At 48.3% G+C, this 26878-nt stretch overlaps 44 non-coding genes across 44 annotated transcripts; 22 read left to right on the top strand and 22 right to left on the bottom strand.

The window, feature by feature from the left end:
* Positions 1 to 485: 485 nt before the first annotated feature.
* On the top strand, positions 486 to 557 carry Trnaq-uug. Its single transcript has one exon. It is a non-coding gene; the product is annotated as a tRNA-Gln (tRNA).
* Positions 558 to 1064: 507 nt separating this feature from the next.
* Positions 1065 to 1136, bottom strand: Trnap-ugg. The gene has a single exon. It is a non-coding gene; the product is annotated as a tRNA-Pro (tRNA).
* Positions 1137 to 1693: 557 nt separating this feature from the next.
* Trnaq-uug lies at positions 1694 to 1765 on the top strand. Its single transcript has one exon. It is a non-coding gene; the product is annotated as a tRNA-Gln (tRNA).
* Positions 1766 to 2272: 507 nt separating this feature from the next.
* Positions 2273 to 2344, bottom strand: Trnap-ugg. Its single transcript has one exon. It is a non-coding gene; the product is annotated as a tRNA-Pro (tRNA).
* A 557-nt stretch (positions 2345 to 2901) lies between these two features.
* Trnaq-uug lies at positions 2902 to 2973 on the top strand. Its single transcript has one exon. It is a non-coding gene; the product is annotated as a tRNA-Gln (tRNA).
* A 507-nt stretch (positions 2974 to 3480) lies between these two features.
* Positions 3481 to 3552, bottom strand: Trnap-ugg. Its single transcript has one exon. It is a non-coding gene; the product is annotated as a tRNA-Pro (tRNA).
* Positions 3553 to 4109: 557 nt separating this feature from the next.
* Trnaq-uug lies at positions 4110 to 4181 on the top strand. The gene has a single exon. It is a non-coding gene; the product is annotated as a tRNA-Gln (tRNA).
* Positions 4182 to 4688: 507 nt separating this feature from the next.
* Positions 4689 to 4760, bottom strand: Trnap-ugg. The gene has a single exon. It is a non-coding gene; the product is annotated as a tRNA-Pro (tRNA).
* A 557-nt stretch (positions 4761 to 5317) lies between these two features.
* On the top strand, positions 5318 to 5389 carry Trnaq-uug. The gene has a single exon. It is a non-coding gene; the product is annotated as a tRNA-Gln (tRNA).
* A 507-nt stretch (positions 5390 to 5896) lies between these two features.
* On the bottom strand, positions 5897 to 5968 carry Trnap-ugg. The gene has a single exon. It is a non-coding gene; the product is annotated as a tRNA-Pro (tRNA).
* Positions 5969 to 6525: 557 nt separating this feature from the next.
* Positions 6526 to 6597, top strand: Trnaq-uug. The gene has a single exon. It is a non-coding gene; the product is annotated as a tRNA-Gln (tRNA).
* Positions 6598 to 7104: 507 nt separating this feature from the next.
* Trnap-ugg lies at positions 7105 to 7176 on the bottom strand. Its single transcript has one exon. It is a non-coding gene; the product is annotated as a tRNA-Pro (tRNA).
* A 557-nt stretch (positions 7177 to 7733) lies between these two features.
* On the top strand, positions 7734 to 7805 carry Trnaq-uug. Its single transcript has one exon. It is a non-coding gene; the product is annotated as a tRNA-Gln (tRNA).
* A 507-nt stretch (positions 7806 to 8312) lies between these two features.
* On the bottom strand, positions 8313 to 8384 carry Trnap-ugg. Its single transcript has one exon. It is a non-coding gene; the product is annotated as a tRNA-Pro (tRNA).
* A 557-nt stretch (positions 8385 to 8941) lies between these two features.
* On the top strand, positions 8942 to 9013 carry Trnaq-uug. Its single transcript has one exon. It is a non-coding gene; the product is annotated as a tRNA-Gln (tRNA).
* Positions 9014 to 9520: 507 nt separating this feature from the next.
* Trnap-ugg lies at positions 9521 to 9592 on the bottom strand. Its single transcript has one exon. It is a non-coding gene; the product is annotated as a tRNA-Pro (tRNA).
* Positions 9593 to 10149: 557 nt separating this feature from the next.
* Positions 10150 to 10221, top strand: Trnaq-uug. Its single transcript has one exon. It is a non-coding gene; the product is annotated as a tRNA-Gln (tRNA).
* Positions 10222 to 10728: 507 nt separating this feature from the next.
* On the bottom strand, positions 10729 to 10800 carry Trnap-ugg. Its single transcript has one exon. It is a non-coding gene; the product is annotated as a tRNA-Pro (tRNA).
* Positions 10801 to 11357: 557 nt separating this feature from the next.
* Positions 11358 to 11429, top strand: Trnaq-uug. Its single transcript has one exon. It is a non-coding gene; the product is annotated as a tRNA-Gln (tRNA).
* Positions 11430 to 11936: 507 nt separating this feature from the next.
* On the bottom strand, positions 11937 to 12008 carry Trnap-ugg. The gene has a single exon. It is a non-coding gene; the product is annotated as a tRNA-Pro (tRNA).
* A 557-nt stretch (positions 12009 to 12565) lies between these two features.
* On the top strand, positions 12566 to 12637 carry Trnaq-uug. Its single transcript has one exon. It is a non-coding gene; the product is annotated as a tRNA-Gln (tRNA).
* Positions 12638 to 13144: 507 nt separating this feature from the next.
* Positions 13145 to 13216, bottom strand: Trnap-ugg. The gene has a single exon. It is a non-coding gene; the product is annotated as a tRNA-Pro (tRNA).
* Positions 13217 to 13773: 557 nt separating this feature from the next.
* Positions 13774 to 13845, top strand: Trnaq-uug. Its single transcript has one exon. It is a non-coding gene; the product is annotated as a tRNA-Gln (tRNA).
* Positions 13846 to 14352: 507 nt separating this feature from the next.
* Positions 14353 to 14424, bottom strand: Trnap-ugg. The gene has a single exon. It is a non-coding gene; the product is annotated as a tRNA-Pro (tRNA).
* A 557-nt stretch (positions 14425 to 14981) lies between these two features.
* Positions 14982 to 15053, top strand: Trnaq-uug. Its single transcript has one exon. It is a non-coding gene; the product is annotated as a tRNA-Gln (tRNA).
* A 507-nt stretch (positions 15054 to 15560) lies between these two features.
* Positions 15561 to 15632, bottom strand: Trnap-ugg. The gene has a single exon. It is a non-coding gene; the product is annotated as a tRNA-Pro (tRNA).
* Positions 15633 to 16189: 557 nt separating this feature from the next.
* On the top strand, positions 16190 to 16261 carry Trnaq-uug. The gene has a single exon. It is a non-coding gene; the product is annotated as a tRNA-Gln (tRNA).
* A 507-nt stretch (positions 16262 to 16768) lies between these two features.
* Positions 16769 to 16840, bottom strand: Trnap-ugg. The gene has a single exon. It is a non-coding gene; the product is annotated as a tRNA-Pro (tRNA).
* Positions 16841 to 17397: 557 nt separating this feature from the next.
* Trnaq-uug lies at positions 17398 to 17469 on the top strand. The gene has a single exon. It is a non-coding gene; the product is annotated as a tRNA-Gln (tRNA).
* Positions 17470 to 17976: 507 nt separating this feature from the next.
* Trnap-ugg lies at positions 17977 to 18048 on the bottom strand. Its single transcript has one exon. It is a non-coding gene; the product is annotated as a tRNA-Pro (tRNA).
* A 557-nt stretch (positions 18049 to 18605) lies between these two features.
* Trnaq-uug lies at positions 18606 to 18677 on the top strand. Its single transcript has one exon. It is a non-coding gene; the product is annotated as a tRNA-Gln (tRNA).
* A 507-nt stretch (positions 18678 to 19184) lies between these two features.
* On the bottom strand, positions 19185 to 19256 carry Trnap-ugg. Its single transcript has one exon. It is a non-coding gene; the product is annotated as a tRNA-Pro (tRNA).
* A 557-nt stretch (positions 19257 to 19813) lies between these two features.
* On the top strand, positions 19814 to 19885 carry Trnaq-uug. Its single transcript has one exon. It is a non-coding gene; the product is annotated as a tRNA-Gln (tRNA).
* A 507-nt stretch (positions 19886 to 20392) lies between these two features.
* Positions 20393 to 20464, bottom strand: Trnap-ugg. The gene has a single exon. It is a non-coding gene; the product is annotated as a tRNA-Pro (tRNA).
* A 557-nt stretch (positions 20465 to 21021) lies between these two features.
* Trnaq-uug lies at positions 21022 to 21093 on the top strand. Its single transcript has one exon. It is a non-coding gene; the product is annotated as a tRNA-Gln (tRNA).
* Positions 21094 to 21600: 507 nt separating this feature from the next.
* On the bottom strand, positions 21601 to 21672 carry Trnap-ugg. Its single transcript has one exon. It is a non-coding gene; the product is annotated as a tRNA-Pro (tRNA).
* A 557-nt stretch (positions 21673 to 22229) lies between these two features.
* Positions 22230 to 22301, top strand: Trnaq-uug. Its single transcript has one exon. It is a non-coding gene; the product is annotated as a tRNA-Gln (tRNA).
* A 507-nt stretch (positions 22302 to 22808) lies between these two features.
* Trnap-ugg lies at positions 22809 to 22880 on the bottom strand. The gene has a single exon. It is a non-coding gene; the product is annotated as a tRNA-Pro (tRNA).
* Positions 22881 to 23437: 557 nt separating this feature from the next.
* On the top strand, positions 23438 to 23509 carry Trnaq-uug. The gene has a single exon. It is a non-coding gene; the product is annotated as a tRNA-Gln (tRNA).
* Positions 23510 to 24016: 507 nt separating this feature from the next.
* Trnap-ugg lies at positions 24017 to 24088 on the bottom strand. Its single transcript has one exon. It is a non-coding gene; the product is annotated as a tRNA-Pro (tRNA).
* A 557-nt stretch (positions 24089 to 24645) lies between these two features.
* On the top strand, positions 24646 to 24717 carry Trnaq-uug. Its single transcript has one exon. It is a non-coding gene; the product is annotated as a tRNA-Gln (tRNA).
* A 507-nt stretch (positions 24718 to 25224) lies between these two features.
* Trnap-ugg lies at positions 25225 to 25296 on the bottom strand. Its single transcript has one exon. It is a non-coding gene; the product is annotated as a tRNA-Pro (tRNA).
* A 557-nt stretch (positions 25297 to 25853) lies between these two features.
* Positions 25854 to 25925, top strand: Trnaq-uug. Its single transcript has one exon. It is a non-coding gene; the product is annotated as a tRNA-Gln (tRNA).
* A 507-nt stretch (positions 25926 to 26432) lies between these two features.
* Trnap-ugg lies at positions 26433 to 26504 on the bottom strand. Its single transcript has one exon. It is a non-coding gene; the product is annotated as a tRNA-Pro (tRNA).
* Positions 26505 to 26878: the final 374 nt, after the last annotated feature.

Raw genomic sequence — 26878 nt, 5'->3', positions numbered from 1 at the left:
TGGACCATTTTCTCAAAGAGGTTTCTTAATCTGACACGTACAACATGCGCTGTGCTGAACACCAGTGTATGTGAATGCTGAAAGAGCTGCTTGAGTTGTGTGACAGTATTTCGACCGTGTGAAGTGCAAATGTTATCGTGACACGAACAATCCGCCCACTACGTAGCGTTCTGTGTCAGCACGCAGTTTTCGACAGTACTCTGTGTCCATAGCTGTTTTCATAGCTAGGCTGCTTCCAGCACGAAGCATCCGCCATACGAAAGTGGCTGTTTCGCGATTTTGATTACCTGATCCTTCGACATCACTTCATGTACGAATACTGGCAAGAATTCCCGCTACATTCGAAGGTGCTCCTTCCACTTCCAGCCTACTTGGTTGCTTCATTAGCCACGCAAACACTTCCTGAGGACCACACGTGTAATAACATCGCATCTTATCGGCTTAATTACATGATACCACTGAATTTACGAGCGCTACAGGCATCCGGTTCCATGGTGTAATGGTTAGCACTCTGGACTTTGAATCCAGCGATCCGAGTTCGAGTCTCGGTGGACCCTGCCGCTGTGTTTTGCGATCGTTTCTAGAAATGTGTACGAGCCGGTGGTTGTAATTGTATATGCAGAAATTTAACTAGGATCATGAAATGCAAAGTGTTAATAGCAGTCCACACGTGAGTGGGGAGCGCTCCAAATGCTTATGCTTTTGCTACTAGGATTAATAACGAGACGTAAGGGGTTCAACTGCGAGAAGACGACCTCAGCTGTTCCTCCCCGCAGGAAAGACATCTCACCGTTTTGGGTGCTGCATGCGCATGCATTTACCAAACTTGCATGCGATGTACTAGTTCCTGGGGAACGAATAGAATCGTTGTACGTGCCAGTCTTTACGTATAGATATAAGTAAGCGGAGACGGCTTAATCCTGCCACGTAGATTGCTTTCCATAAGACGCACCTGAGAGTCTCATGGGCCGGTGGCCCGACATGCAGTTTGTCCTGCTGCATGGCTTACTTTCAGAGACTCGCAAGTTTATCGTAGTGCTGGGTTGTCGCGAAAGTGAAAAGTAGGGCCTGTCCGGGATTTGAACCCGGGACCTCCTGCACCCAAAGCAGGAATCATACCCCTTGACCAACAGGACGAACAAGTAAGCAAGTCTGCACCCCTCCACCTACTGAGATCTTGCCGCACTTGCTAGTTGCAGCATCCTAGCTGGACCATTTTCTCAAAGAGGTTTCTTAATCTGACACCTACAACATGCGCTGTGCTGAACACCAGTGTATGTGAATGCTGAAAGAGCTGCTTGAGTTGTGTGACAGTATTTCGACCGTGTGAAGTGCAAATGTTATCGTGACACGAACAATCCGCCCACTACGTAGCGTTCTGTGTCAGCACGCAGTTTTCGACAGTACTCTGGTTCCATAGCTGTTTTCATAGCTAGGCTGCTTCCAGCACGAAGCATCCGCCATACGAAAGTGGCTGTTTCGCGATTTTGATTACCTGATCCTTCGACATCACTTCATGTACGAATACTGGCAAGAATTCCCGCTACATTCGAAGGTGCTCCTTCAACTTCCAGCCTACTTGGTTGCTTCATTAGCCACGCAAACACTTCCTGAGGACCATACGTGTAATAACATCGCATCTTATCGGCTTAATTACATGATGCCACTGAATTTAAGAGCGCTACAGGCATCCGGTTCCATGGTGTAATGGTTAGCACTCTGGACTTTGAATCCAGTGATCCGAGTTCGAGTGTCGGTGGAACCTGCCGCTGTGTTTTGCGATCGTTTCTAGAAATGTGTACGAGCCGGTGGTTGGAATTGTATATGCAGAAATTTAACTAGGATCATGAAATGCAAAGTGTTAATAGCAGTCCACACGTGAGTGGGGAGCGCTCCAAATGCTTATGCTTTTGCTACTAGGATTAATAACGAGACGTAAGGGGTTCAACTGCGAGAAGACGACCTCAGCTGTTCCTCCCCGCAGGAAAGACATCTCACCGTTTTGGGTGCTGCATGCGCATGCATTTACCAAACTTGCATGCGATGTACTAGTTCCTGGGGAACGAATAGAATCGTTGTACGTGCCAGTCTTTACGTATAGATATAAGTAAGCGGAGACGGCTTAATCCTGCCACGTAGATTGCTTTCCATAAGACGCACCTGAGAGTCTCATGGGCCGGTGGCCCGACATGCAGTTTGTCCTGCTGCATGGCTTACTTTCAGAGACTCGCAAGTTTATCGTAGTGCTGGGTTGTCGCGAAAGTGAAAAGTAGGGCCTGTCCGGGATTTGAACCCGGGACCTCCTGCACCCAAAGCAGGAATCATACCCCTAGACCAACAGGCCGCACAAGTAAGCAAGTCTGCACCCCTCCACCTACTGAGATCTTGCCGCACTTGCTAGTTGCAGCATCCTAGCTGGACCATTTTCTCAAAGAGGTTTCTTAATCTGACACCTACAACATGCGCTGTGCTGAACACCAGTGTATGTGAATGCTGAAAGAGCTGCTTGAGTTGTGTGACAGTATTTCGACCGTGTGAAGTGCAAATGTTATCGTGACACGAACAATCCGCCCACTACGTAGCGTTCTGTGTCAGCACGCAGTTTTCGACAGTACTCTGTGTCCATAGCTGTTTTCATAGCTAGGCTGCTTCCAGCACGAAGCATCCGCCATACGAAAGTGGCTGTTTCGCGATTTTGATTACCTGATCCTTCGACATCACTTCATGTACGAATACTGGCAAGAATTCCCGCTACATTCGAAGGTGCTCCTTCCACTTCCAGCCTACTTGGTTGCTTCATTAGCCACGCAAACACTTCCTGAGGACCATACGTGTAATAACATCGCATCTTATCGGCTTAATTACATGATACCACTGAATTTACGAGCGCTACAGGCATCCGGTTCCATGGTGTAATGGTTAGCACTCTGGACTTTGAATCCAGCGATCCGAGTTCGAGTCTCGGTGGAACCTGACGCTGTGTTTTGCGATCGTTTCTAGAAATGTGTACGACCCGGTGGCTGGAATTGTATATGCAGAAATTTAACTAGGATCATGAAATGCAAAGTGTTAATAGCAGTCCACACGTGAGTGGGGAGCGCTCCAAATGCTTATGCTTTTGCTACTAGGATTAATAACGAGACGTAAGGGGTTCAACTGCGAGAAGACGACCTCAGCTGTTCCTCCCCGCAGGAAAGACATCTCACCGTTTTGGGTGCTGCATGCGCATGCATATACCAAACTTGCATGCGATGTACTAGTTCCTGGGGAACGAATAGAATCGTTGTACGTGCCAGTCTTTACGTATAGATATAAGTAAGCGGAGACGGCTTAATCCTGCCACGTAGATTGCTTTCCATAAGACGCACCTGAGAGTCTCATGGGCCGGTGGCCCGACATGCAGTTTGTCCTGCTGCATGGCTTACTTTCAGAGACTCGCAAGTTTATCGTAGTGCTGGGTTGTCGCGAAAGTGAAAAGTAGGGCCTGTCCGGGATTTGAACCCGGGACCTCCTGCACCCAAAGCAGGAATCATACCCCTTGACCAACAGGACGAACAAGTAAGCAAGTCTGCACCCCTCCACCTACTGAGATCTTGCCGCACTTGCTAGTTGCAGCATCCTAGCTGGACCATTTTCTCAAAGAGGTTTCTTAATCTGACACCTACAACATGCGCTGTGCTGAACACCAGTGTATGTGAATGCTGAAAGAGCTGCTTGAGTTGTGTGACAGTATTTCGACCGTGTGAAGTGCAAATGTTATCGTGACACGAACAATCCGCCCACTACGTAGCGTTCTGTGTCAGCACGCAGTTTTCGACAGTACTCTGGTTCCATAGCTGTTTTCATAGCTAGGCTGCTTCCAGCACGAAGCATCCGCCATACGAAAGTGGCTGTTTCGCGATTTTGATTACCTGATCCTTCGACATCACTTCATGTACGAATACTGGCAAGAATTCCCGCTACAATCGAAGGTGCTCCTTCAACTTCCAGCCTACTTGGTTGCTTCATTAGCCACGCAAACACTTCCTGAGGACCATACGTGTAATAACATCGCATCTTATCGGCTTAATTACATGATGCCACTGAATTTAAGAGCGCTACAGGCATCCGGTTCCATGGTGTAATGGTTAGCACTCTGGACTTTGAATCCAGTGATCCGAGTTCGAGTGTCGGTGGAACCTGCCGCTGTGTTTTGCGATCGTTTCTAGAAATGTGTACGAGCCGGTGGTTGGAATTGTATATGCAGAAATTTAACTAGGATCATGAAATGCAAAGTGTTAATAGCAGTCCACACGTGAGTGGGGACCGCTCCAAATGCTTATGCTTTTGCTACTAGGATTAATAACGAGACGTAAGGGGTTCAACTGCGAGAAGACGACCTCAGCTGTTCCTCCCCGCAGGAAAGACATCTCACCGTTTTGGGTGCTGCATGCGCATGCATTTACCAAACTTGCATGCGATGTACTAGTTCCTGGGGAACGAATAGAATCGTTGTACGTGCCAGTCTTTACGTATAGATATAAGTAAGCGGAGACGGCTTAATCCTGCCACGTAGATTGCTTTCCATGAGACGCACCTGAGAGTCTCATGGGCCGGTGGCCCGACATGCAGTTTGTCCTGCTGCATGGCTTACTTTCAGAGACTCGCAAGTTTATCGTAGTGCTGGGTTGTCGCGAAAGTGAAAAGTAGGGCCTGTCCGGGATTTGAACCCGGGACCTCCTGCACCCAAAGCAGGAATCATACTCCTAGACCAACAGGCCGCACAAGTAAGCAAGTCTGCACCCCTCCACCTACTGACATCTTGCCGCACTTGCTAGTTGCAGCATCCTAGCTGGACCATTTTCTCAAAGAGGTTTCTTAATCTGACACCTACAACATGCGCTGTGCTGAACACCAGTGTATGTGAATGCTGAAAGAGCTGCTTGAGTTGTGTGACAGTATTTCGACCGTGTGAAGTGCAAATGTTATCGTGACACGAACAATCCGCCCACTACGTAGCGTTCTGTGTCAGCACGCAGTTTTCGACAGTACTCTGTGTCCATAGCTGTTTTCATAGCTAGGCTGCTTCCAGCACGAAGCATTCGCCATACGAAAGTGGCTGTTTCGCGATTTTGATTACCTGATCCTTCGACATCACTTCATGTACGAATACTGGCAAGAATTCCCGCTACATTCGAAGGTGCTCCTTCCACTTCCAGCCTACTTGGTTGCTTCATTAGCCACGCAAACACTTCCTGAGGACCATACGTGTAATAACATCGCATCTTATCGGCTTAATTACATGATACCACTGAATTTACGAGCGCTACAGGCATCCGGTTCCATGGTGCAATGGTTAGCACTCTGGACTTTGAGTCCAGTGATCCGAGTTCGAGTCTCGGTGGAACCTGACGCTGTGTTTTGCGATCGTTTCTAGAAATGTGTACGAGCCGGTGGTTGGAATTGTATATGCAGAAATTTAACTAGGATCATGAAATGCAAAGTGTTAATAGCAGTCCACACGTGAGTGGGGAGCGCTCCAAATGCTTATGCTTTTGCTACTAGGATTAATAACGAGACGTAAGGGGTTCAACTGCGAGAAGACGACCTCAGCTGTTCCTCCCCGCAGGAAAGACATCTCACCGTTTTGGGTGCTGCATGCGCATGCATTTACCAAACTTGCATGCGATGTACTAGTTCCTGGGGAACGAATAGAATCGTTGTACGTGCCAGTCTTTACGTATAGATATAAGTAAGCGGAGACGGCTTAATCCTGCCACGTAGATTGCTTTCCATAAGACGCACCTGAGAGTCTCATGGGCCGGTGGCCCGACATGCAGTTTGTCCTGCTGCATGGCTTACTTTCAGAGACTCGCAAGTTTATCGTAGTGCTGGGTTGTCGCGAAAGTGAAAAGTAGGGCCTGTCCGGGATTTATACCCGGGACCTCCTGCACCCAAAGCAGGAATCATACCCCTAGACCAACAGGCCGCACAAGTAAGCAAGTCTGCACCCCTCCACCTACTGAGATCTTGCCGCACTTGCTAGTTGCAGCATCCTAGCTGGACCATTTTCTCAAAGAGGTTTCTTAATCTGACACCTACAACATGCGCTGTGCTGAACACCAGTGTATGTGAATGCTGAAAGAGCTGCTTGAGTTGTGTGACAGTATTTCGACCGTGTGAAGTGCAAATGTTATCGTGACACGAACAATCCGCCCACTACGTAGCGTTCTGTGTCAGCACGCAGTTTTCGACAGTACTCTGTGTCCATAGCTGTTTTCATAGCTAGGCTGCTTCCAGCACGAAGCATCCGCCATACGAAAGTGGCTGTTTCGCGATTTTGATTACCTGATCCTTCGACATCACTTCATGTACGAATACTGGCAAGAATTCCCGCTACATTCGAAGGTGCTCCTTCCACTTCCAGCCTACTTGGTTGCTTCATTAGCCACGCAAACACTTCCTGAGGACCATACGTGTAATAACATCGCATCTTATCGGCTTAATTACATGATACCACTGAATTTACGAGCGCTACAGGCATCCGGTTCCATGGTGTAATGGTTAGCACTCTGGACTTTGAATCCAGCGATCCGAGTTCGAGTCTCGGTGGAACCTGCCGCTGTGTTTTGCGATCGTTTCTAGAAATGTGTACGAGCCGGTGCCTGGAATTGTATATGCAGAAATTTAACTAGGATCATGAAATGCAAAGTGTTAATAGCAGTCCACACGTGAGTGGGGAGCGCTCCAAATGCTTATGCTTTTGCTACTAGGATTAATAACGAGACGTAAGGGGTTCAACTGCGAGAAGACGACCTCAGCTGCTCCTCCCCGCAGGAAAGACATCTCACCGTTTTGGGTGCTGCATGCGCATGCATTTACCAAACTTGCATGCGATGTACTAGTTCCTGGGGAACGAATAGAATCGTTGTACGTGCCAGTCTTTACGTATAGATATAAGTAAGCGGAGACGGCTTAATCCTGCCACGTAGATTGCTTTCCATAAGACGCACCTGAGAGTCTCATGGGCCGGTGGCCCGACATGCAGTTTGTCCTGCTGCATGGCTTACTTTCAGAGACTCGCAAGTTTATCGTAGTGCTGGGTTGTCGCGAAAGTGAAAAGTAGGGCCTGTCCGGGATTTGAACCCGGGACCTCCTGCACCCAAAGCAGGAATCATACCCCTAGACCAACAGGCCGCACAAGTAAGCAAGTCTGCACCCCTCCACCTACTGAGATCTTGCCGCACTTGCTAGTTGCAGCATCCTAGCTGGACCATTTTCTCAAAGAGGTTTCTTAATCTGACACCTACAACATGCGCTGTGCTGAACACCAGTGTATGTGAATGCTGAAAGAGCTGCTTGAGTTGTGTGACAGTATTTCGACCGTGTGAAGTGCAAATGTTATCGTGACACGAACAATCCGCCCACTACGTAGCGTTCTGTGTCAGCACGCAGTTTTCGACAGTACTCTGTGTCCATAGCTGTTTTCATAGCTAGGCTGCTTCCAGCACGAAGCATTCGCCATACGAAAGTGGCTGTTTCGCGATTTTGATTACCTGATCCTTCGACATCACTTCATGTACGAATACTGGCAAGAATTCCCGCTACATTCGAAGGTGCTCCTTCCACTTCCAGCCTACTTGGTTGCTTCATTAGCCACGCAAACACTTCCTGAGGACCATACGTGTAATAACATCGCATCTTATCGGCTTAATTACATGATACCACTGAATTTACGAGCGCTACAGGCATCCGGTTCCATGGTGCAATGGTTAGCACTCTGGACTTTGAATCCAGTGATCCGAGTTCGAGTCTCGGTGGAACCTGACGCTGTGTTTTGCGATCGTTTCTAGAAATGTGTACGAGCCGGTGGTTGGAATTGTATATGCAGAAATTTAACTAGGATCATGAAATGCAAAGTGTTAATAGCAGTCCACACGTGAGTGGGGAGCGCTCCAAATGCTTATGCTTTTGCTACTAGGATTAATAACGAGACGTAAGGGGTTCAACTGCGAGAAGACGACCTCAGCTGTTCCTCCCCGCAGGAAAGACATCTCACCGTTTTGGGTGCTGCATGCGCATGCATTTACCAAACTTGCATGCGATGTACTAGTTCCTGGGGAACGAATAGAATCGTTGTACGTGCCAGTCTTTACGTATAGATATAAGTAAGCGGAGACGGCTTAATCCTGCCACGTAGATTGCTTTCCATAAGACGCACCTGAGAGTCTCATGGGCCGGTGGCCCGACATGCAGTTTGTCCTGCTGCATGGCTTACTTTCAGAGACTCGCAAGTTTATCGTAGTGCTGGGTTGTCGCGAAAGTGAAAAGTAGGGCCTGTCCGGGATTTATACCCGGGACCTCCTGCACCCAAAGCAGGAATCATACCCCTAGACCAACAGGCCGCACAAGTAAGCAAGTCTGCACCCCTCCACCTACTGAGATCTTGCCGCACTTGCTAGTTGCAGCATCCTAGCTGGACCATTTTCTCAAAGAGGTTTCTTAATCTGACACCTACAACATGCGCTGTGCTGAACACCAGTGTATGTGAATGCTGAAAGAGCTGCTTGAGTTGTGTGACAGTATTTCGACCGTGTGAAGTGCAAATGTTATCGTGACACGAACAATCCGCCCACTACGTAGCGTTCTGTGTCAGCACGCAGTTTTCGACAGTACTCTGTGTCCATAGCTGTTTTCATAGCTAGGCTGCTTCCAGCACGAAGCATCCGCCATACGAAAGTGGCTGTTTCGCGATTTTGATTACCTGATCCTTCGACATCACTTCATGTACGAATACTGGCAAGAATTCCCGCTACATTCGAAGGTGCTCCTTCCACTTCCAGCCTACTTGGTTGCTTCATTAGCCACGCAAACACTTCCTGAGGACCATACGTGTAATAACATCGCATCTTATCGGCTTAATTACATGATACCACTGAATTTACGAGCGCTACAGGCATCCGGTTCCATGGTGTAATGGTTAGCACTCTGGACTTTGAATCCAGCGATCCGAGTTCGAGTCTCGGTGGAACTTGCCGCTGTGTTTTGCGATCGTTTCTAGAAATGTGTACGAGCCGGTGCCTGGAATTGTATATGCAGAAATTTAACTAGGATCATGAAATGCAAAGTGTTAATAGCAGTCCACACGTGAGTGGGGAGCGCTCCAAATGCTTATGCTTTTGCTACTAGGATTAATAACGAGACGTAAGGGGTTCAACTGCGAGAAGACGACCTCAGCAGTTCCTCCCCGCAGGAAAGACATCTCACCGTTTTGGGTGCTGCATGCGCATGCATTTACCAAACTTGCATGCGATGTACTAGTTCCTGGGGAACGAATAGAATCGTTGTACGTGCCAGTCTTTACGTATAGATATAAGTAAGCGGAGACGGCTTAATCCTGCCACGTAGATTGCTTTCCATAAGACGCACCTGAGAGTCTCATGGGCCGGTGGCCCGACATGCAGTTTGTCCTGCTGCATGGCTTACTTTCAGAGACTCGCAAGTTTATCGTAGTGCTGGGTTGTCGCGAAAGTGAAAAGTAGGGCCTGTCCGGGATTTGAACCCGGGACCTCCTGCACCCAAAGCAGGAATCATACCCCTAGACCAACAGGCCGCACAAGTAAGCAAGTCTGCACCCCTCCACCTACTGAGATCTTGCCGCACTTGCTAGTTGCAGCATCCTAGCTGGACCATTTTCTCAAAGAGGTTTCTTAATCTGACACCTACAACATGCGCTGTGCTGAACACCAGTGTATGTGAATGCTGAAAGAGCTGCTTGAGTTGTGTGACAGTATTTCGACCGTGTGAAGTGCAAATGTTATCGTGACACGAACAATCCGCCCACTACGTAGCGTTCTGTGTCAGCACGCAGTTTTCGACAGTACTCTGTGTCCATAGCTGTTTTCATAGCTAGGCTGCTTCCAGCACGAAGCATTCGCCATACGAAAGTGGCTGTTTCGCGATTTTGATTACCTGATCCTTCGACATCACTTCATGTACGAATACTGGCAAGAATTCCCGCTACATTCGAAGGTGCTCCTTCCACTTCCAGCCTACTTGGTTGCTTCATTAGCCACGCAAACACTTCCTGAGGACCATACGTGTAATAACATCGCATCTTATCGGCTTAATTACATGATACCACTGAATTTACGAGCGCTACAGGCATCCGGTTCCATGGTGTAATGGTTAGCACTCTGGACTTTGAATCCAGCGATCCGAGTTCGAGTCTCGGTGGAACCTGCCGCTGTGTTTTGCGATCGTTTCTAGAAATGTGTACGAGCCGGTGGTTGGAATTGTATATGCAGAAATTTAACTAGGATCATGAAATGCAAAGTGTTAATAGCAGTCCACACGTGAGTGGGGAGCGCTCCAAATGCTTATGCTTTTGCTACTAGGATTAATAACGAGACGTAAGGGGTTCAACTGCGAGAAGACGACCTCAGCAGTTCCTCCCCGCAGGAAAGACATCTCACCGTTTTGGGTGCTGCATGCGCATGCATTTACCAAACTTGCATGCGATGTACTAGTTCCTGGGGAACGAATAGAATCGTTGTACGTGCCAGTCTTTACGTATAGATATAAGTAAGCGGAGACGGCTTAATCCTGCCACGTAGATTGCTTTCCATAAGACGCACCTGAGAGTCTCATGGGCCGGTGGCCCGACATGCAGTTTGTCCTGCTGCATGGCTTACTTTCAGAGACTCGCAAGTTTATCGTAGTGCTGGGTTGTCGCGAAAGTGAAAAGTAGGGCCTGTCCGGGATTTGAACCCGGGACCTCCTGCACCCAAAGCAGGAATCATACCCCTAGACCAACAGGCCGCACAAGTAAGCAAGTCTGCACCCCTCCACCTACTGAGATCTTGCCGCACTTGCTAGTTGCAGCATCCTAGCTGGACCATTTTCTCAAAGAGGTTTCTTAATCTGACACCTACAACATGCGCTGTGCTGAACACCAGTGTATGTGAATGCTGAAAGAGCTGCTTGAGTTGTGTGACAGTATTTCGACCGTGTGAAGTGCAAATGTTATCGTGACACGAACAATCCGCCCACTACGTAGCGTTCTGTGTCAGCACGCAGTTTTCGACAGTACTCTGTGTCCATAGCTGTTTTCATAGCTAGGCTGCTTCCAGCACGAAGCATTCGCCATACGAAAGTGGCTGTTTCGCGATTTTGATTACCTGATCCTTCGACATCACTTCATGTACGAATACTGGCAAGAATTCCCGCTACATTCGAAGGTGCTCCTTCCACTTCCAGCCTACTTGGTTGCTTCATTAGCCACGCAAACACTTCCTGAGGACCATACGTGTAATAACATCGCATCTTATCGGCTTAATTACATGATACCACTGAATTTAAGAGCGCTACAGGCATCCGGTTCCATGGTGCAATGGTTAGTACTCTGGACTTTGAATCCAGTGATCCGAGTTCGAGTCTCGGTGGAACCTGACGCTGTGTTTTGCGATCGTTTCTAGAAATGTGTACGAGCCGGTGGTTGGAATTGTATATGCAGAAATTTAACTAGGATCATGAAATGCAAAGTGTTAATAGCAGTCCACACGTGAGTGGGGAGCGCTCCAAATGCTTATGCTTTTGCTACTAGGATTAATAACGAGACGTAAGGGGTTCAACTGCGAGAAGACGACCTCAGCTGTTCCTCCCCGCAGGAAAGACATCTCACCGTTTTGGGTGCTGCATGCGCATGCATTTACCAAACTTGCATGCGATGTACTAGTTCCTGGGGAACGAATAGAATCGTTGTACGTGCCAGTCTTTACGTATAGATATAAGTAAGCGGAGACGGCTTAATCCTGCCACGTAGATTGCTTTCCATAAGACGCACCTGAGAGTCTCATGGGCCGGTGGCCCGACATGCAGTTTGTCCTGCTGCATGGCTTACTTTCAGAGACTCGCAAGTTTATCGTAGTGCTGGGTTGTCGCGAAAGTGAAAAGTAGGGCCTGTCCGGGATTTGAACCCGGGACCTCCTGCACCCAAAGCAGGAATCATACCCCTAGACCAACAGGCCGCACAAGTAAGCAAGTCTGCACCCCTCCACCTACTGAGATCTTGCCGCACTTGCTAGTTGCAGCATCCTAGCTGGACCATTTTCTCAAAGAGGTTTCTTAATCTGACACCTACAACATGCGCTGTGCTGAACACCAGTGTATGTGAATGCTGAAAGAGCTGCTTGAGTTGTGTGACAGTATTTCGACCGTGTGAAGTGCAAATGTTATCGTGACACGAACAATCCGCCCACTACGTAGCGTTCTGTGTCAGCACGCAGTTTTCGACAGTACTCTGTGTCCATAGCTGTTTTCATAGCTAGGCTGCTTCCAGCACGAAGCATTCGCCATACGAAAGTGGCTGTTTCGCGATTTTGATTACCTGATCCTTCGACATCACTTCATGTACGAATACTGGCAAGAATTCCCGCTACATTCGAAGGTGCTCCTTCCACTTCCAGCCTACTTGGTTGCTTCATTAGCCACGCAAACACTTCCTGAGGACCATACGTGTAATAACATCGCATCTTATCGGCTTAATTACATGATACCACTGAATTTAAGAGCGCTACAGGCATCCGGTTCCATGGTGCAATGGTTAGTACTCTGGACTTTGAATCCAGTGATCCGAGTTCGAGTCTCGGTGGAACCTGACGCTGTGTTTTGCGATCGTTTCTAGAAATGTGTACGAGCCGGTGGTTGGAATTGTATATGCAGAAATTTAACTAGGATCATGAAATGCAAAGTGTTAATAGCAGTCCACACGTGAGTGGGGAGCGCTCCAAATGCTTATGCTTTTGCTACTAGGATTAATAACGAGACGTAAGGGGTTCAACTGCGAGAAGACGACCTCAGCTGTTCCTCCCCGCAGGAAAGACATCTCACCGTTTTGGGTGCTGCATGCGCATGCATTTACCAAACTTGCATGCGATGTACTAGTTCCTGGGGAACGAATAGAATCGTTGTACGTGCCAGTCTTTACGTATAGATATAAGTAAGCGGAGACGGCTTAATCCTGCCACGTAGATTGCTTTCCATAAGACGCACCTGAGAGTCTCATGGGCCGGTGGCCCGACATGCAGTTTGTCCTGCTGCATGGCTTACTTTCAGAGACTCGCAAGTTTATCGTAGTGCTGGGTTGTCGCGAAAGTGAAAAGTAGGGCCTGTCCGGGATTTATACCCGGGACCTCCTGCACCCAAAGCAGGAATCATACCCCTAGACCAACAGGCCGCACAAGTAAGCAAGTCTGCACCCCTCCACCTACTGAGATCTTGCCGCACTTGCTAGTTGCAGCATCCTAGCTGGACCATTTTCTCAAAGAGGTTTCTTAATCTGACACCTACAACATGCGCTGTGCTGAACACCAGTGTATGTGAATGCTGAAAGAGCTGCTTGAGTTGTGTGACAGTATTTCGACCGTGTGAAGTGCAAATGTTATCGTGACACGAACAATCCGCCCACTACGTAGCGTTCTGTGTCAGCACGCAGTTTTCGACAGTACTCTGTGTCCATAGCTGTTTTCATAGCTAGGCTGCTTCCAGCACGAAGCATCCGCCATACGAAAGTGGCTGTTTCGCGATTTTGATTACCTGATCCTTCGACATCACTTCATGTACGAATACTGGCAAGAATTCCCGCTACATTCGAAGGTGCTCCTTCCACTTCCAGCCTACTTGGTTGCTTCATTAGCCACGCAAACACTTCCTGAGGACCATACGTGTAATAACATCGCATCTTATCGGCTTAATTACATGATACCACTGAATTTACGAGCGCTACAGGCATCCGGTTCCATGGTGTAATGGTTAGCACTCTGGACTTTGAATCCAGCGATCCGAGTTCGAGTCTCGGTGGAACCTGACGCTGTGTTTTGCGATCGTTTCTAGAAATGTGTACGAGCCGGTGGTTGGAATTGTATATGCAGAAATTTAACTAGGATCATGAAATGCAAAGTGTTAATAGCAGTCCACACGTGAGTGGGGAGCGCTCCAAATGCTTATGCTTTTGCTACTAGGATTAATAACGAGACGTAAGGGGTTCAACTGCGAGAAGACGACCTCAGCTGTTCCTCCCCGCAGGAAAGACATCTCACCGTTTTGGGTGCTGCATGCGCATGCATTTACCAAACTTGCATGCGATGTACTAGTTCCTGGGGAACGAATAGAATCGTTGTACGTGCCAGTCTTTACGTATAGATATAAGTAAGCGGAGACGGCTTAATCCTGCCACGTAGATTGCTTTCCATAAGACGCACCTGAGAGTCTCATGGGCCGGTGGCCCGACATGCAGTTTGTCCTGCTGCATGGCTTACTTTCAGAGACTCGCAAGTTTATCGTAGTGCTGGGTTGTCGCGAAAGTGAAAAGTAGGGCCTGTCCGGGATTTGAACCCGGGACCTCCTGCACCCAAAGCAGGAATCATACCCCTAGACCAACAGGCCGCACAAGTAAGCAAGTCTGCACCCCTCCACCTACTGAGATCTTGCCGCACTTGCTGGTTGCAGCATCCTAGCTGGACCATTTTCTCAAAGAGGTTTCTTAATCTGACACCTACAACATGCGCTGTGCTGAACACCAGTGTATGTGAATGCTGAAAGAGCTGCTTGAGTTGTGTGACAGTATTTCGACCGTGTGAAGTGCAAATGTTATCGTGACACGAACAATCCGCCCACTACGTAGCGTTCTGTGTCAGCACGCAGTTTTCGACAGTACTCTGTGTCCATAGCTGTTTTCATAGCTAGGCTGCTTCCAGCACGAAGCATTCGCCATACGAAAGTGGCTGTTTCGCGATTTTGATTACCTGATCCTTCGACATCACTTCATGTACGAATACTGGCAAGAATTCCCGCTACATTCGAAGGTGCTCCTTCCACTTCCAGCCTACTTGGTTGCTTCATTAGCCACGCAAACACTTCCTGAGGACCATACGTGTAATAACATCGCATCTTATCGGCTTAATTACATGATACCACTGAATTTACGAGCGCTACAGGCATCCGGTTCCATGGTGTAATGGTTAGCACTCTGGACTTTGAATCCAGCGATCCGAGTTCGAGTTTCGGTGGAACCTGCCGCTGTGTTTTGCGATCGTTTCTAGAAATGTGTACGAGCCGGTGGTTGGAATTGTATATGCAGAAATTTAACTAGGATCATGAAATGCAAAGTGTTAATAGCAGTCCACACGTGAGTGGGGAGCGCTCCAAATGCTTATGCTTTTGCTACTAGGATTAATAACGAGACGTAAGGGGTTCAACTGCGAGAAGACGACCTCAGCTATTCCTCCCCGCAGGAAAGACATCTCACCGTTTTGGGTGCTGCATGCGCATGCATTTACCAAACTTGCATGCGATGTACTAGTTCCTGGGGAACGAATAGAATCGTTGTACGTGCCAGTCTTTACGTATAGATATAAGTAAGCGGAAACGGCTTAATCCTGCCACGTAGATTGCTTTCCATAAGACGCACCTGAGAGTCTCATGGGCCGGTGGCCCGACATGCAGTTTGTCCTGCTGCATGGCTTACTTTCAGAGACTCGCAAGTTTATCGTAGTGCTGGGTTGTCGCGAAAGTGAAAAGTAGGGCCTGTCCGGGATTTGAACCCGGGACCTCCTGCACCCAAAGCAGGAATCATACCCCTTGACCAACAGGCCGAACAAGTAAGCAAGTCTGCACCCCTCCACCTACTGAGATCTTGCCGCACTTGCTAGTTGCAGCATCCTAGCTGGACCATTTTCTCAAAGAGGTTTCTTAATCTGACACCTACAACATGCGCTGTGCTGAACACCAGTGTATGTGAATGCTGAAACAGCTGCTTGAGTTGTGTGACAGTATTTCGACCGTGTGAAGTGCAAATGTTATCGTGACACGAACAATCCGCCCACTACGTAGCGTTCTGTGTCAGCACGCAGTTTTCGACAGTACTCTGGTTCCATAGCTGTTTTCATAGCTAGGCTGCTTCCAGCACGAAGCATCCGCCATACGAAAGTGGCTGTTTCGCGATTTTGATTACCTGATCCTTCGACATCACTTCATGTACGAATACTGGCAAGAATTCCCGCTACATTCGAAGGTGCTCCTTCCACTTCCAGCCTACTTGGTTGCTTCATTAGCCACGCAAACACTTCCTGAGGACCATACGTGTAGTAACATCGCATCTTATCGGCTTAATTACATGATACCACTGAATTTAAGAGCGCTACAGGCATCCGGTTCCATGGTGTAATGGTTAGCACTCTGGACTTTGAATCCAGTGATCCGAGTTCGAGTGTCGGTGGAACCTGCCGCTGTGTTTTGCGATCGTTTCTAGAAATGTGTACGAGCCGGTGGTTGGAATTGTATATGCAGAAATTTAACTAGGATCATGAAATGCAAAGTGTTAATAGCAGTCCACACGTGAGTGGGGAGCGCTCCAAATGCTTATGCTTTTGCTACTAGGATTAATAACGAGACGTAAGGGGTTCAACTGCGAAAAGACGACCTCAGCTGTTCCTCCCCGCAGGAAAGACATCTCACCGTTTTGGGTGCTGCATGCGCATGCATTTACCAAACTTGCATGCGATGTACTAGTTCCTGGGGAACGAATAGAATCGTTGTACGTGCCAGTCTTTACGTATAGATATAAGTAAGCGGAGACGGCTTAATCCTGCCACGTAGATTGCTTTCCATAAGACGCACCTGAGAGTCTCATGGGCCGGTGGCCCGACATGCAGTTTGTCCTGCTGCATGGCTTACTTTCAGAGACTCGCAAGTTTATCGTAGTGCTGGGTTGTCGCGAAAGTGAAAAGTAGGGCCTGTCCGGGATTTGAACCCGGGACCTCCTGCACCCAAAGCAGGAATCATACCCCTAGACCAACAGGCCGCACAAGTAAGCAAGTCTGCACCCCTCCACCTACTGAGATCTTGCCGCACTTGCTAGTTGCAGCATCCTAGCTGGACCATTTTCTCAAAGAGGTTTCTTAATCTGACACCTACAACATGCGCTGTGCTGAACACCAGTGTATGTGAACGCTGAAAGAGCTGCTTGAGTTGTGTGACAGTATTTCGACCGTGTGAAGTGCAAATGTTATCGTGACACGAACAATCCGCCCACTACGTAGCGTTCTGTGTCAACACGCAGTTTTCGACAGTACTCTGTGTCCATAGCTGTTTTCATAGCTAGGCTGCTTCCAGCACGAAGCATCCGCCATACGAAAGTGGCTGTTTCGCGATTTTGATTACCTGATCCTTCGACATCACTTCATGTACGAATACTGGCAAGAATTCCCGCTACATTCGAAGGTGCTCCTTCCACTTCCAGCCCACTTGGTTGCTTCATTAGCCACGGAAACACTTCCTGAGGACCATACGTGTAATAACATCGCATCTTATCGGCTTAATTTCATGATACCACTGAATTTACGAGCGCTACAGGCATCCGGTTCCATGGTGTAATGGTTAGCACTCTGGACTTTGAATCCAGCGATCCGAGTTCGAGTCTCGGTGGAACCTGCCGCTGTGTTTTGCGATCGTTTCTAGAAATGTGTACGAGCCGGTGGTTGGAATTGTATATGCAGAAATTTAACTAGGATCATGAAATGCAAAGTGTTAATAGCAGTCCACACGTGAGTGGGGAGCGCTCCAAATGCTTATGCTTTTGCTACTAGGATTAATAACGAGACGTAAGGGATTCAACTGCGAGAAGACGACCTCAGCTGTTCCTCCCCGCAGGAAAGACATCTCACCGTTTTGGGTGCTGCATGCGCATGCATTTACCAAACTTGCATGCGATGTGCTAGTTCCTGGGGAACGAATAGAATCGTTGTACGTGCCAGTCTTTACGTATAGATATAAGTAAGCGGAGACGGCTTAATCCTGCCACGTAGATTGCTTTCCATAAGACGCACCTGAGAGTCTCATGGGCCGGTGGCCCGACATGCAGTTTGTCCTGCTGCATGGCTTACTTTCAGAGACTCGCAAGTTTATCGTAGTGCTGGGTTGTCGCGAAAGTGAAAAGTAGGGCCTGTCCGGGATTTGAACCCGGGACCTCCTGCACCCAAAGCTGGAATCATACCCCTTGACCAACAGGCCGAACAAGTAAGCAAGTCTGCACCCCTCCACCTACTGAGATCTTGCCGCACTTGCTAGTTGCAGCATCCTAGCTGGACCATTTTCTCAAAGAGGTTTCTTAATCTGACACCTACAACATGCGCTGTGCTGAACACCAGTGTATGTGAATGCTGAAACAGCTGCTTGAGTTGTGTGACAGTATTTCGACCGTGTGAAGTGCAAATGTTATCGTGACACGAACAATCCGCCCACTACGTAGCGTTCTGTGTCAGCACGCAGTTTTCGACAGTACTCTGGTTCCATAGCTGTTTTCATAGCTAGGCTGCTTCCAGCACGAAGCATCCGCCATACGAAAGTGGCTGTTTCGCGATTTTGATTACCTGATCCTTCGACATCACTTCATGTACGAATACTGGCAAGAATTCCCGCTACATTCGAAGGTGCTCCTTCCACTTCCAGCCTACTTGGTTGCTTCATTAGCCACGCAAACACTTCCTGAGGACCATACGTGTAGTAACATCGCATCTTATCGGCTTAATTACATGATACCACTGAATTTAAGAGCGCTACAGGCATCCGGTTCCGTGGTGTAATGGTTAGCACTCTGGACTTTGAATCCAGTGATCCGAGTTCGAGTGTCGGTGGAACCTGCCGCTGTGTTTTGCGATCGTTTCTAGAAATGTGTACGAGCCGGTGGTTGGAATTGTATATGCAGAAATTTAACTAGGATCATGAAATGCAAAGTGTTAATAGCAGTCCACACGTGAGTGGGGAGCGCTCCAAATGCTTATGCTTTTGCTACTAGGATTAATAACGAGACGTAAGGGATTCAACTGCGAGAAGACGACCTCAGCTGTTCCTCCCCGCAGGAAAGACATCTCACCGTTTTGGGTGCTGCATGCGCATGCATTTACCAAACTTGCATGCGATGTGCTAGTTCCTGGGGAACGAATAGAATCGTTGTACGTGCCAGTCTTTACGTATAGATATAAGTAAGCGGAGACGGCTTAATCCTGCCACGTAGATTGCTTTCCATAAGACGCACCTGAGAGTCTCATGGGCCGGTGGCCCGACATGCAGTTTGTCCTGCTGCATGGCTTACTTTCAGAGACTCGCAAGTTTATCGTAGTGCTGGGTTGTCGCGAAAGTGAAAAGTAGGGCCTGTCCGGGATTTGAACCCGGGACCTCCTGCACCCAAAGCAGGAATCATACCCCTAGACCAACAGGCCGCACAAGTAAGCAAGTCTGCACCCCTCCACCTACTGAGATCTTGCCGCACTTGCTAGTTGCAGCATCCTAGCTGGACCATTTTCTCAAAGAGGTTTCTTAATCTGACACCTACAACATGCGCTGTGCTGAACACCAGTGTATGTGAATGCTGAAAGAGCTGCTTGAGTTGTGTGACAGTATTTCGACCGTGTGAAGTGCAAATGTTATCGTGACACGAACAATCCGCCCACTACGTAGCGTTCTGTGTCAGCACGCAGTTTTCGACAGTACTCTGTGTCCATAGCTGTTTTCATAGCTAGGCTGCTTCCAGCACGAAGCATTCGCCATACGAAAGTGGCTGTTTCGCGATTTTGATTACCTGATCCTTCGACATCACTTCATGTACGAATACTGGCAAGAATTCCCGCTACATTCGAAGGTGCTCCTTCCACTTCCAGCCTACTTGGTTGCTTCATTAGCCACGCAAACACTTCCTGAGGACCATACGTGTAATAACATCGCATCTTATCGGCTTAATTACATGATACCACTGAATTTACGAGCGCTACAGGCATCCGGTTCCATGGTGTAATGGTTAGCACTCTGGACTTTGTATCCAGTGATCCGAGTTCGAGTCTCGGTGGAACCTGACGCTGTGTTTTGCGATCGTTTCTAGAAATGTGTACGAGCCGGTGGTTGGAATTGTATATGCAGAAATTTAACTAGGATCATGAAATGCAAAGTGTTAATAGCAGTCCACACGTGAGTGGGGAGCGCTCCAAATGCTTATGCTTTTGCTACTAGGATTAATAACGAGACGTAAGGGATTCAACTGCGAGAAGACGACCTCAGCTGTTCCTCCCCGCAGGAAAGACATCTCACCGTTTTGGGTGCTGCATGCGCATGCATTTACCAAACTTGCATGCGATGTGCTAGTTCCTGGGGAACGAATAGAATCGTTGTACGTGCCAGTCTTTACGTATAGATATAAGTAAGCGGAGACGGCTTAATCCTGCCACGTAGATTGCTTTCCATAAGACGCACCTGAGAGTCTCATGGGCCGGTGGCCCGACATGCAGTTTGTCCTGCTGCATGGCTTACTTTCAGAGACTCGCAAGTTTATCGTAGTGCTGGGTTGTCGCGAAAGTGAAAAGTAGGGCCTGTCCGGGATTTGAACCCGGGACCTCCTGCACCCAAAGCAGCAATCATACCCCTAGACCAACAGGCCGCACAAGTAAGCAAGTCTGCACCCCTCCACCTACTGAGATCTTGCCGCACTTGCTAGTTGCAGCATCCTAGCTGGACCATTTTCTCAAAGAGGTTTCTTAATCTGACACCTACAACATGCGCTGTGCTGAACACCAGTGTATGTGAATGCTGAAAGAGCTGCTTGAGTTGTGTGACAGTATTTCGACCGTGTGAAGTGCAAATGTTATCGTGACACGAACAATCCGCCCACTACGTAGCGTTCTGTGTCAGCACGCAGTTTTCGACAGTACTCTGTGTCCATAGCTGTTTTCATAGCTAGGCTGCTTCCAGCACGAAGCATTCGCCATACGAAAGTGGCTGTTTCGCGATTTTGATTACCTGATCCTTCGACATCACTTCATGTACGAATACTGGCAAGAATTCCCGCTACATTCGAAGGTGCTCCTTCCACTTCCAGCCTACTTGGTTGCTTCATTAGCCACGCAAACACTTCCTGAGGACCATACGTGTAATAACATCGCATCTTATCGGCTTAATTACATGATACCACTGAATTTACGAGCGCTACAGGCATCCGGTTCCATGGTGTAATGGTTAGCACTCTGGACTTTGTATCCAGTGATCCGAGTTCGAGTCTCGGTGGAACCTGACGCTGTGTTTTGCGATCGTTTCTAGAAATGTGTACGAGCCGGTGGTTGGAATTGTATATGCAGAAATTTAACTAGGATCATGAAATGCAAAGTGTTAATAGCAGTCCACACGTGAGTGGGGAGCGCTCCAAATGCTTATGCTTTTGCTACTAGGATTAATAACGAGACGTAAGGGATTCAACTGCGAGAAGACGACCTCAGCTGTTCCTCCCCGCAGGAAAGACATCTCACCGTTTTGGGTGCTGCATGCGCATGCATTTACCAAACTTGCATGCGATGTGCTAGTTCCTGGGGAACGAATAGAATCGTTGTACGTGCCAGTCTTTACGTATAGATATAAGTAAGCGGAGACGGCTTAATCCTGCCACGTAGATTGCTTTCCATAAGACGCACCTGAGAGTCTCATGGGCCGGTGGCCCGACATGCAGTTTGTCCTGCTGCATGGCTTACTTTCAGAGACTCGCAAGTTTATCGTAGTGCTGGGTTGTCGCGAAAGTGAAAAGTAGGGCCTGTCCGGGATTTGAACCCGGGACCTCCTGCACCCAAAGCAGCAATCATACCCCTAGACCAACAGGCCGCACAAGTAAGCAAGTCTGCACCCCTCCACCTACTGAGATCTTGCCGCACTTGCTAGTTGCAGCATCCTAGCTGGACCATTTTCTCAAAGAGGTTTCTTAATCTGACACCTACAACATGCGCTGTGCTGAACACCAGTGTATGTGAATGCTGAAAGAGCTGCTTGAGTTGTGTGACAGTATTTCGACCGTGTGAAGTGCAAATGTTATCGTGACACGAACAATCCGCCCACTACGTAGCGTTCTGTGTCAGCACGCAGTTTTCGACAGTACTCTGTGTCCATAGCTGTTTTCATAGCTAGGCTGCTTCCAGCACGAAGCATTCGCCATACGAAAGTGGCTGTTTCGCGATTTTGATTACCTGATCCTTCGACATCACTTCATGTACGAATACTGGCAAGAATTCCCGCTACATTCGAAGGTGCTCCTTCCACTTCCAGCCTACTTGGTTGCTTCATTAGCCACGCAAACACTTCCTGAGGACCATACGTGTAATAACATCGCATCTTATCGGCTTAATTACATGATACCACTGAATTTACGAGCGCTACAGGCATCCGGTTCCATGGTGTAATGGTTAGCACTCTGGACTTTGAATCCAGTGATCCGAGTTCGAGTCTCGGTGGAACCTGACGCTGTGTTTTGCGATCGTTTCTAGAAATGTGTACGAGCCGGTGGTTGGAATTGTATATGCAGAAATTTAACTAGGATCATGAAATGCAAAGTGTTAATAGCAGTCCACACGTGAGTGGGGAGCGCTCCAAATGCTTATGCTTTTGCTACTAGGATTAATAACGAGACGTAAGGGATTCAACTGCGAGAAGACGACCTCAGCTGTTCCTCCCCGCAGGAAAGACATCTCACCGTTTTGGGTGCTGCATGCGCATGCATTTACAAAACTTGCATGCGATGTGCTAGTTCCTGGGGAACGAATAGAATCGTTGTACGTGCCAGTCTTTACGTATAGATATAAGTAAGCGGAGACGGCTTAATCCTGCCACGTAGATTGCTTTCCATAAGACGCACCTGAGAGTCTCATGGGCCGGTGGCCCGACATGCAGTTTGTCCTGCTGCATGGCTTACTTTCAGAGACTCGCAAGTTTATCGTAGTGCTGGGTTGTCGCGAAAGTGAAAAGTAGGGCCTGTCCGGGATTTGAACCCGGGGCCTCCTGCACCCAAAGCAGGAATCATACCCCTAGACCAACAGGCCGCACAAGTAAGCAAGTCTGCACCCCTCCACCTACTGAGATCTTACCGCACTTGCTAGTTGCAGCATCCTAGCTGGACCATTTTCTCAAAGAGGTTTCTTAATCTGACACCTACAACATGCGCTGTGCTGAACACCAGTGTATGTGAATGCTGAAAGAGCTGCTTGAGTTGTGTGACAGTATTTCGACCGTGTGAAGTGCAAATGTTATCGTGACACGAACAATCCGCCCACTACGTAGCGTTCTGTGTCAGCACGCAGTTTTCGACAGTACTCTGTGTCCATAGCTGTTTTCATAGCTAGGCTGCTTCCAGCACGAAGCATTCGCCATACGAAAGTGGCTGTTTCGCGATTTTGATTACCTGATCCTTCGACATCACTTCATGTACGAATACTGGCAAGAATTCCCGCTACATTCGAAGGTGCTCCTTCCACTTCCAGCCTACTTGGTTGCTTCATTAGCCACGCAAACACTTCCTGAGGACCATACGTGTAATAACATCGCATCTTCTCGGCTTAATTACATGATACCACTGAATTTACGAGCGCTACAGGCATCCGGTTCCATGGTGTAATGGTTAGCACTCTGGACTTTGAATCCAGTGATCCGAGTTCGAGTCTCGGTGGAACCTGACGCTGTGTTTCGCGATCGTTTCTAGAAATGTGTACGAGCCGGTGGTTGGAATTGTATATGCAGAAATTTAACTAGGATCATGAAATGCAAAGTGTTAATAGCAGTCCACACGTGAGTGGGGAGCGCTCCAAATGCTTATGCTTTTGCTACTAGGATTAATAACGAGACGTAAGGGGTTCAACTGCGAGAAGACGACCTCAGCTGTTCCTCCCCGCAGGAAAGACATCTCACCGTTTTGGGTGCTGCATGCGCATGCATTTACCAAACTTGCATGCGATGTGCTAGTTCCTGGGGAACGAATAGAATCGTTGTACGTGCCAGTCTTTACGTATAGATATAAGTAAGCGGAGACGGCTTAATCCTGCCACGTAGATTGCTTTCCATAAGACGCACCTGAGAGTCTCATGGGCCGGTGGCCCGACATGCAGTTTGTCCTGCTGCATGGCTTACTTTCAGAGACTCGCAAGTTTATCGTAGTGCTGGGTTGTCGCGAAAGTGAAAAGTAGGGCCTGTCCGGGATTTGAACCCGGGGCCTCCTGCACCCAAAGCAGGAATCATACCCCTAGACCAACAGGCCGCACAAGTAAGCAAGTCTGCACCCCTCCACCTACTGAGATCTTACCGCACTTGCTAGTTGCAGCATCCTAGCTGGACCATTTTCTCAAAGAGGTTTCTTAATCTGACACCTACAACATGCGCTGTGCTGAACACCAGTGTATGTGAATGCTGAAAGAGCTGCTTGAGTTGTGTGACAGTATTTCGACCGTGTGAAGTGCAAATGTTATCGTGACACGAACAATCCGCCCACTACGTAGCGTTCTGTGTCAGCACGCAGTTTTCGACAGTACTCTGTGTCCATAGCTGTTTTCATAGCTAGGCTGCTTCCAGCACGAAGCATTCGCCATACGAAAGTGGCTGTTTCGCGATTTTGATTACCTGATCCTTCGACATCACTTCATGTACGAATACTGGCAAGAATTCCCGCTACATTCGAAGGTGCTCCTTCCACTTCCAGCCTACTTGGTTGCTTCATTAGCCACGCAAACACTTCCTGAGGACCATACGTGTAATAACATCGCATCTTCTCGGCTTAATTACATGATACCACTGAATTTACGAGCGCTACAGGCATCCGGTTCCATGGTGTAATGGTTAGCACTCTGGACTTTGAATCCAGTGATCCGAGTTCGAGTCTCGGTGGAACCTGACGCTGTGTTTCGCGATCGTTTCTAGAAATGTGTACGAGCCGGTGGTTGGAATTGTATATGCAGAAATTTAACTAGGATCATGAAATGCAAAGTGTTAATAGCAGTCCACACGTGAGTGGGGAGCGCTCCAAATGCTTATGCTTTTGCTACTAGGATTAATAACGAGACGTAAGGGGTTCAACTGCGAGAAGACGACCTCAGCTGTTCCTCCCCGCAGGAAAGACATCTCACCGTTTTGGGTGCTGCATGCGCATGCATTTACCAAACTTGCATGCGATGTACTAGTTCCTGGGGAACGAATAGAATCGTTGTACGTGCCAGTCTTTACGTATAGATATAAGTAAGCGGAGACGGCTTAATCCTGCCACGTAGATTGCTTTCCATAAGACGCACCTGAGAGTCTCATGGGCCGGTGGCCCGACATGCAGTTTGTCCTGCTGCATGGCTTACTTTCAGAGACTCGCAAGTTTATCGTAGTGCTGGGTTGTCGCGAAAGTGAAAAGTAGGGCCTGTCCGGGATTTGAACCCGGGACCTCCTGCACCCAAAGCAGGAATCATACCCCTAGACCAACAGGCCGCACAAGTAAGCAAGTCTGCACCCCTCCACCTACTGAGATCTTGCCGCACTTGCTAGTTGCAGCATCCTAGCTGGACCATTTTCTCAAAGAGGTTTCTTAATCTGACACCTACAACATGCGCTGTGCTGAACACCAGTGTATGTGAATGCTGAAAGAGCTGCTTGAGTTGTGTGACAGTATTTCGACCGTGTGAAGTGCAAATGTTATCGTGACACGAACAATCCGCCCACTACGTAGCGTTCTGTGTCAGCACGCAGTTTTCGACAGTACTCTGTGTCCATAGCTGTTTTCATAGCTAGGCTGCTTCCAGCACGAAGCATTCGCCATACGAAAGTGGCTGTTTCGCGATTTTGATTACCTGATCCTTCGACATCACTTCATGTACGAATACTGGCAAGAATTCCCGCTACATTCGAAGGTGCTCCTTCCACTTCCAGCCTACTTGGTTGCTTCATTAGCCACGCAAACACTTCCTGAGGACCATACGTGTAATAACATCGCATCTTATCGGCTTAATTACATGATACCACTGAATTTACGAGCGCTACAGGCATCCGGTTCCATGGTGTAATGGTTAGCACTCTGGACTTTGAATCCAGTGATCCGAGTTCGAGTCTCGGTGGAACCTGACGCTGTGTTTTGCGATCGTTTCTAGAAATGTGTACGAGCCGGTGGTTGGAATTGTATATGCAGAAATTTAACTAGGATCATGAAATGCAAAGTGTTAATAGCAGTCCACACGTGAGTGGGGAGCGCTCCAAATGCTTATGCTTTTGCTACTAGGATTAATAACGAGACGTAAGGGGTTCAACTGCGAGAAGACGACCTCAGCTGTTCCTCCCCGCAGGAAAGACATCTCACCGTTTTGGGTGCTGCATGCGCATGCATTTACCAAACTTGCATGCGATGTACTAGTTCCTGGGGAACGAATAGAATCGTTGTACGTGCCAGTCTTTACGTATAGATATAAGTAAGCGGAGACGGCTTAATCCTGCCACGTAGATTGCTTTCCATAAGACGCACCTGAGAGTCTCATGGGCCGGTGGCCCGACATGCAGTTTGTCCTGCTGCATGGCTTACTTTCAGAGACTCGCAAGTTTATCGTAGTGCTGGGTTGTCGCGAAAGTGAAAAGTAGGGCCTGTCCGGGATTTGAACCCGGGACCTCCTGCACCCAAAGCAGGAATCATACCCCTAGACCAACAGGCCGCACAAGTAAGCAAGTCTGCACCCCTCCACCTACTGAGATCTTGCCGCACTTGCTAGTTGCAGCATCCTAGCTGGACCATTTTCTCAAAGAGGTTTCTTAATCTGACACCTACAACATGCGCTGTGCTGAACACCAGTGTATGTGAATGCTGAAAGAGCTGCTTGAGTTGTGTGACAGTATTTCGACCGTGTGAAGTGCAAACGTTATCGTGACACGAACAATCCGCCCACTACGTAGCGTTCTGTGTCAGCACGCAGTTTTCGACAGTACTCTGTGTCCATAGCTGTTTTCATAGCTAGGCTGCTTCCAGCACGAAGCATTCGCCATACGAAAGTGGCTGTTTCGCGATTTTGATTACCTGATCCTTCGACAT

The sequence above is a fragment of the Schistocerca americana genome, chromosome 2 (assembly GCF_021461395.2).
Source record: "Schistocerca americana isolate TAMUIC-IGC-003095 chromosome 2, iqSchAmer2.1, whole genome shotgun sequence".
Classification (NCBI taxonomy): Eukaryota; Metazoa; Arthropoda; class Insecta; order Orthoptera; family Acrididae; genus Schistocerca; species Schistocerca americana.
This window is presented reverse-complemented; position numbering and strand designations above follow the sequence as displayed.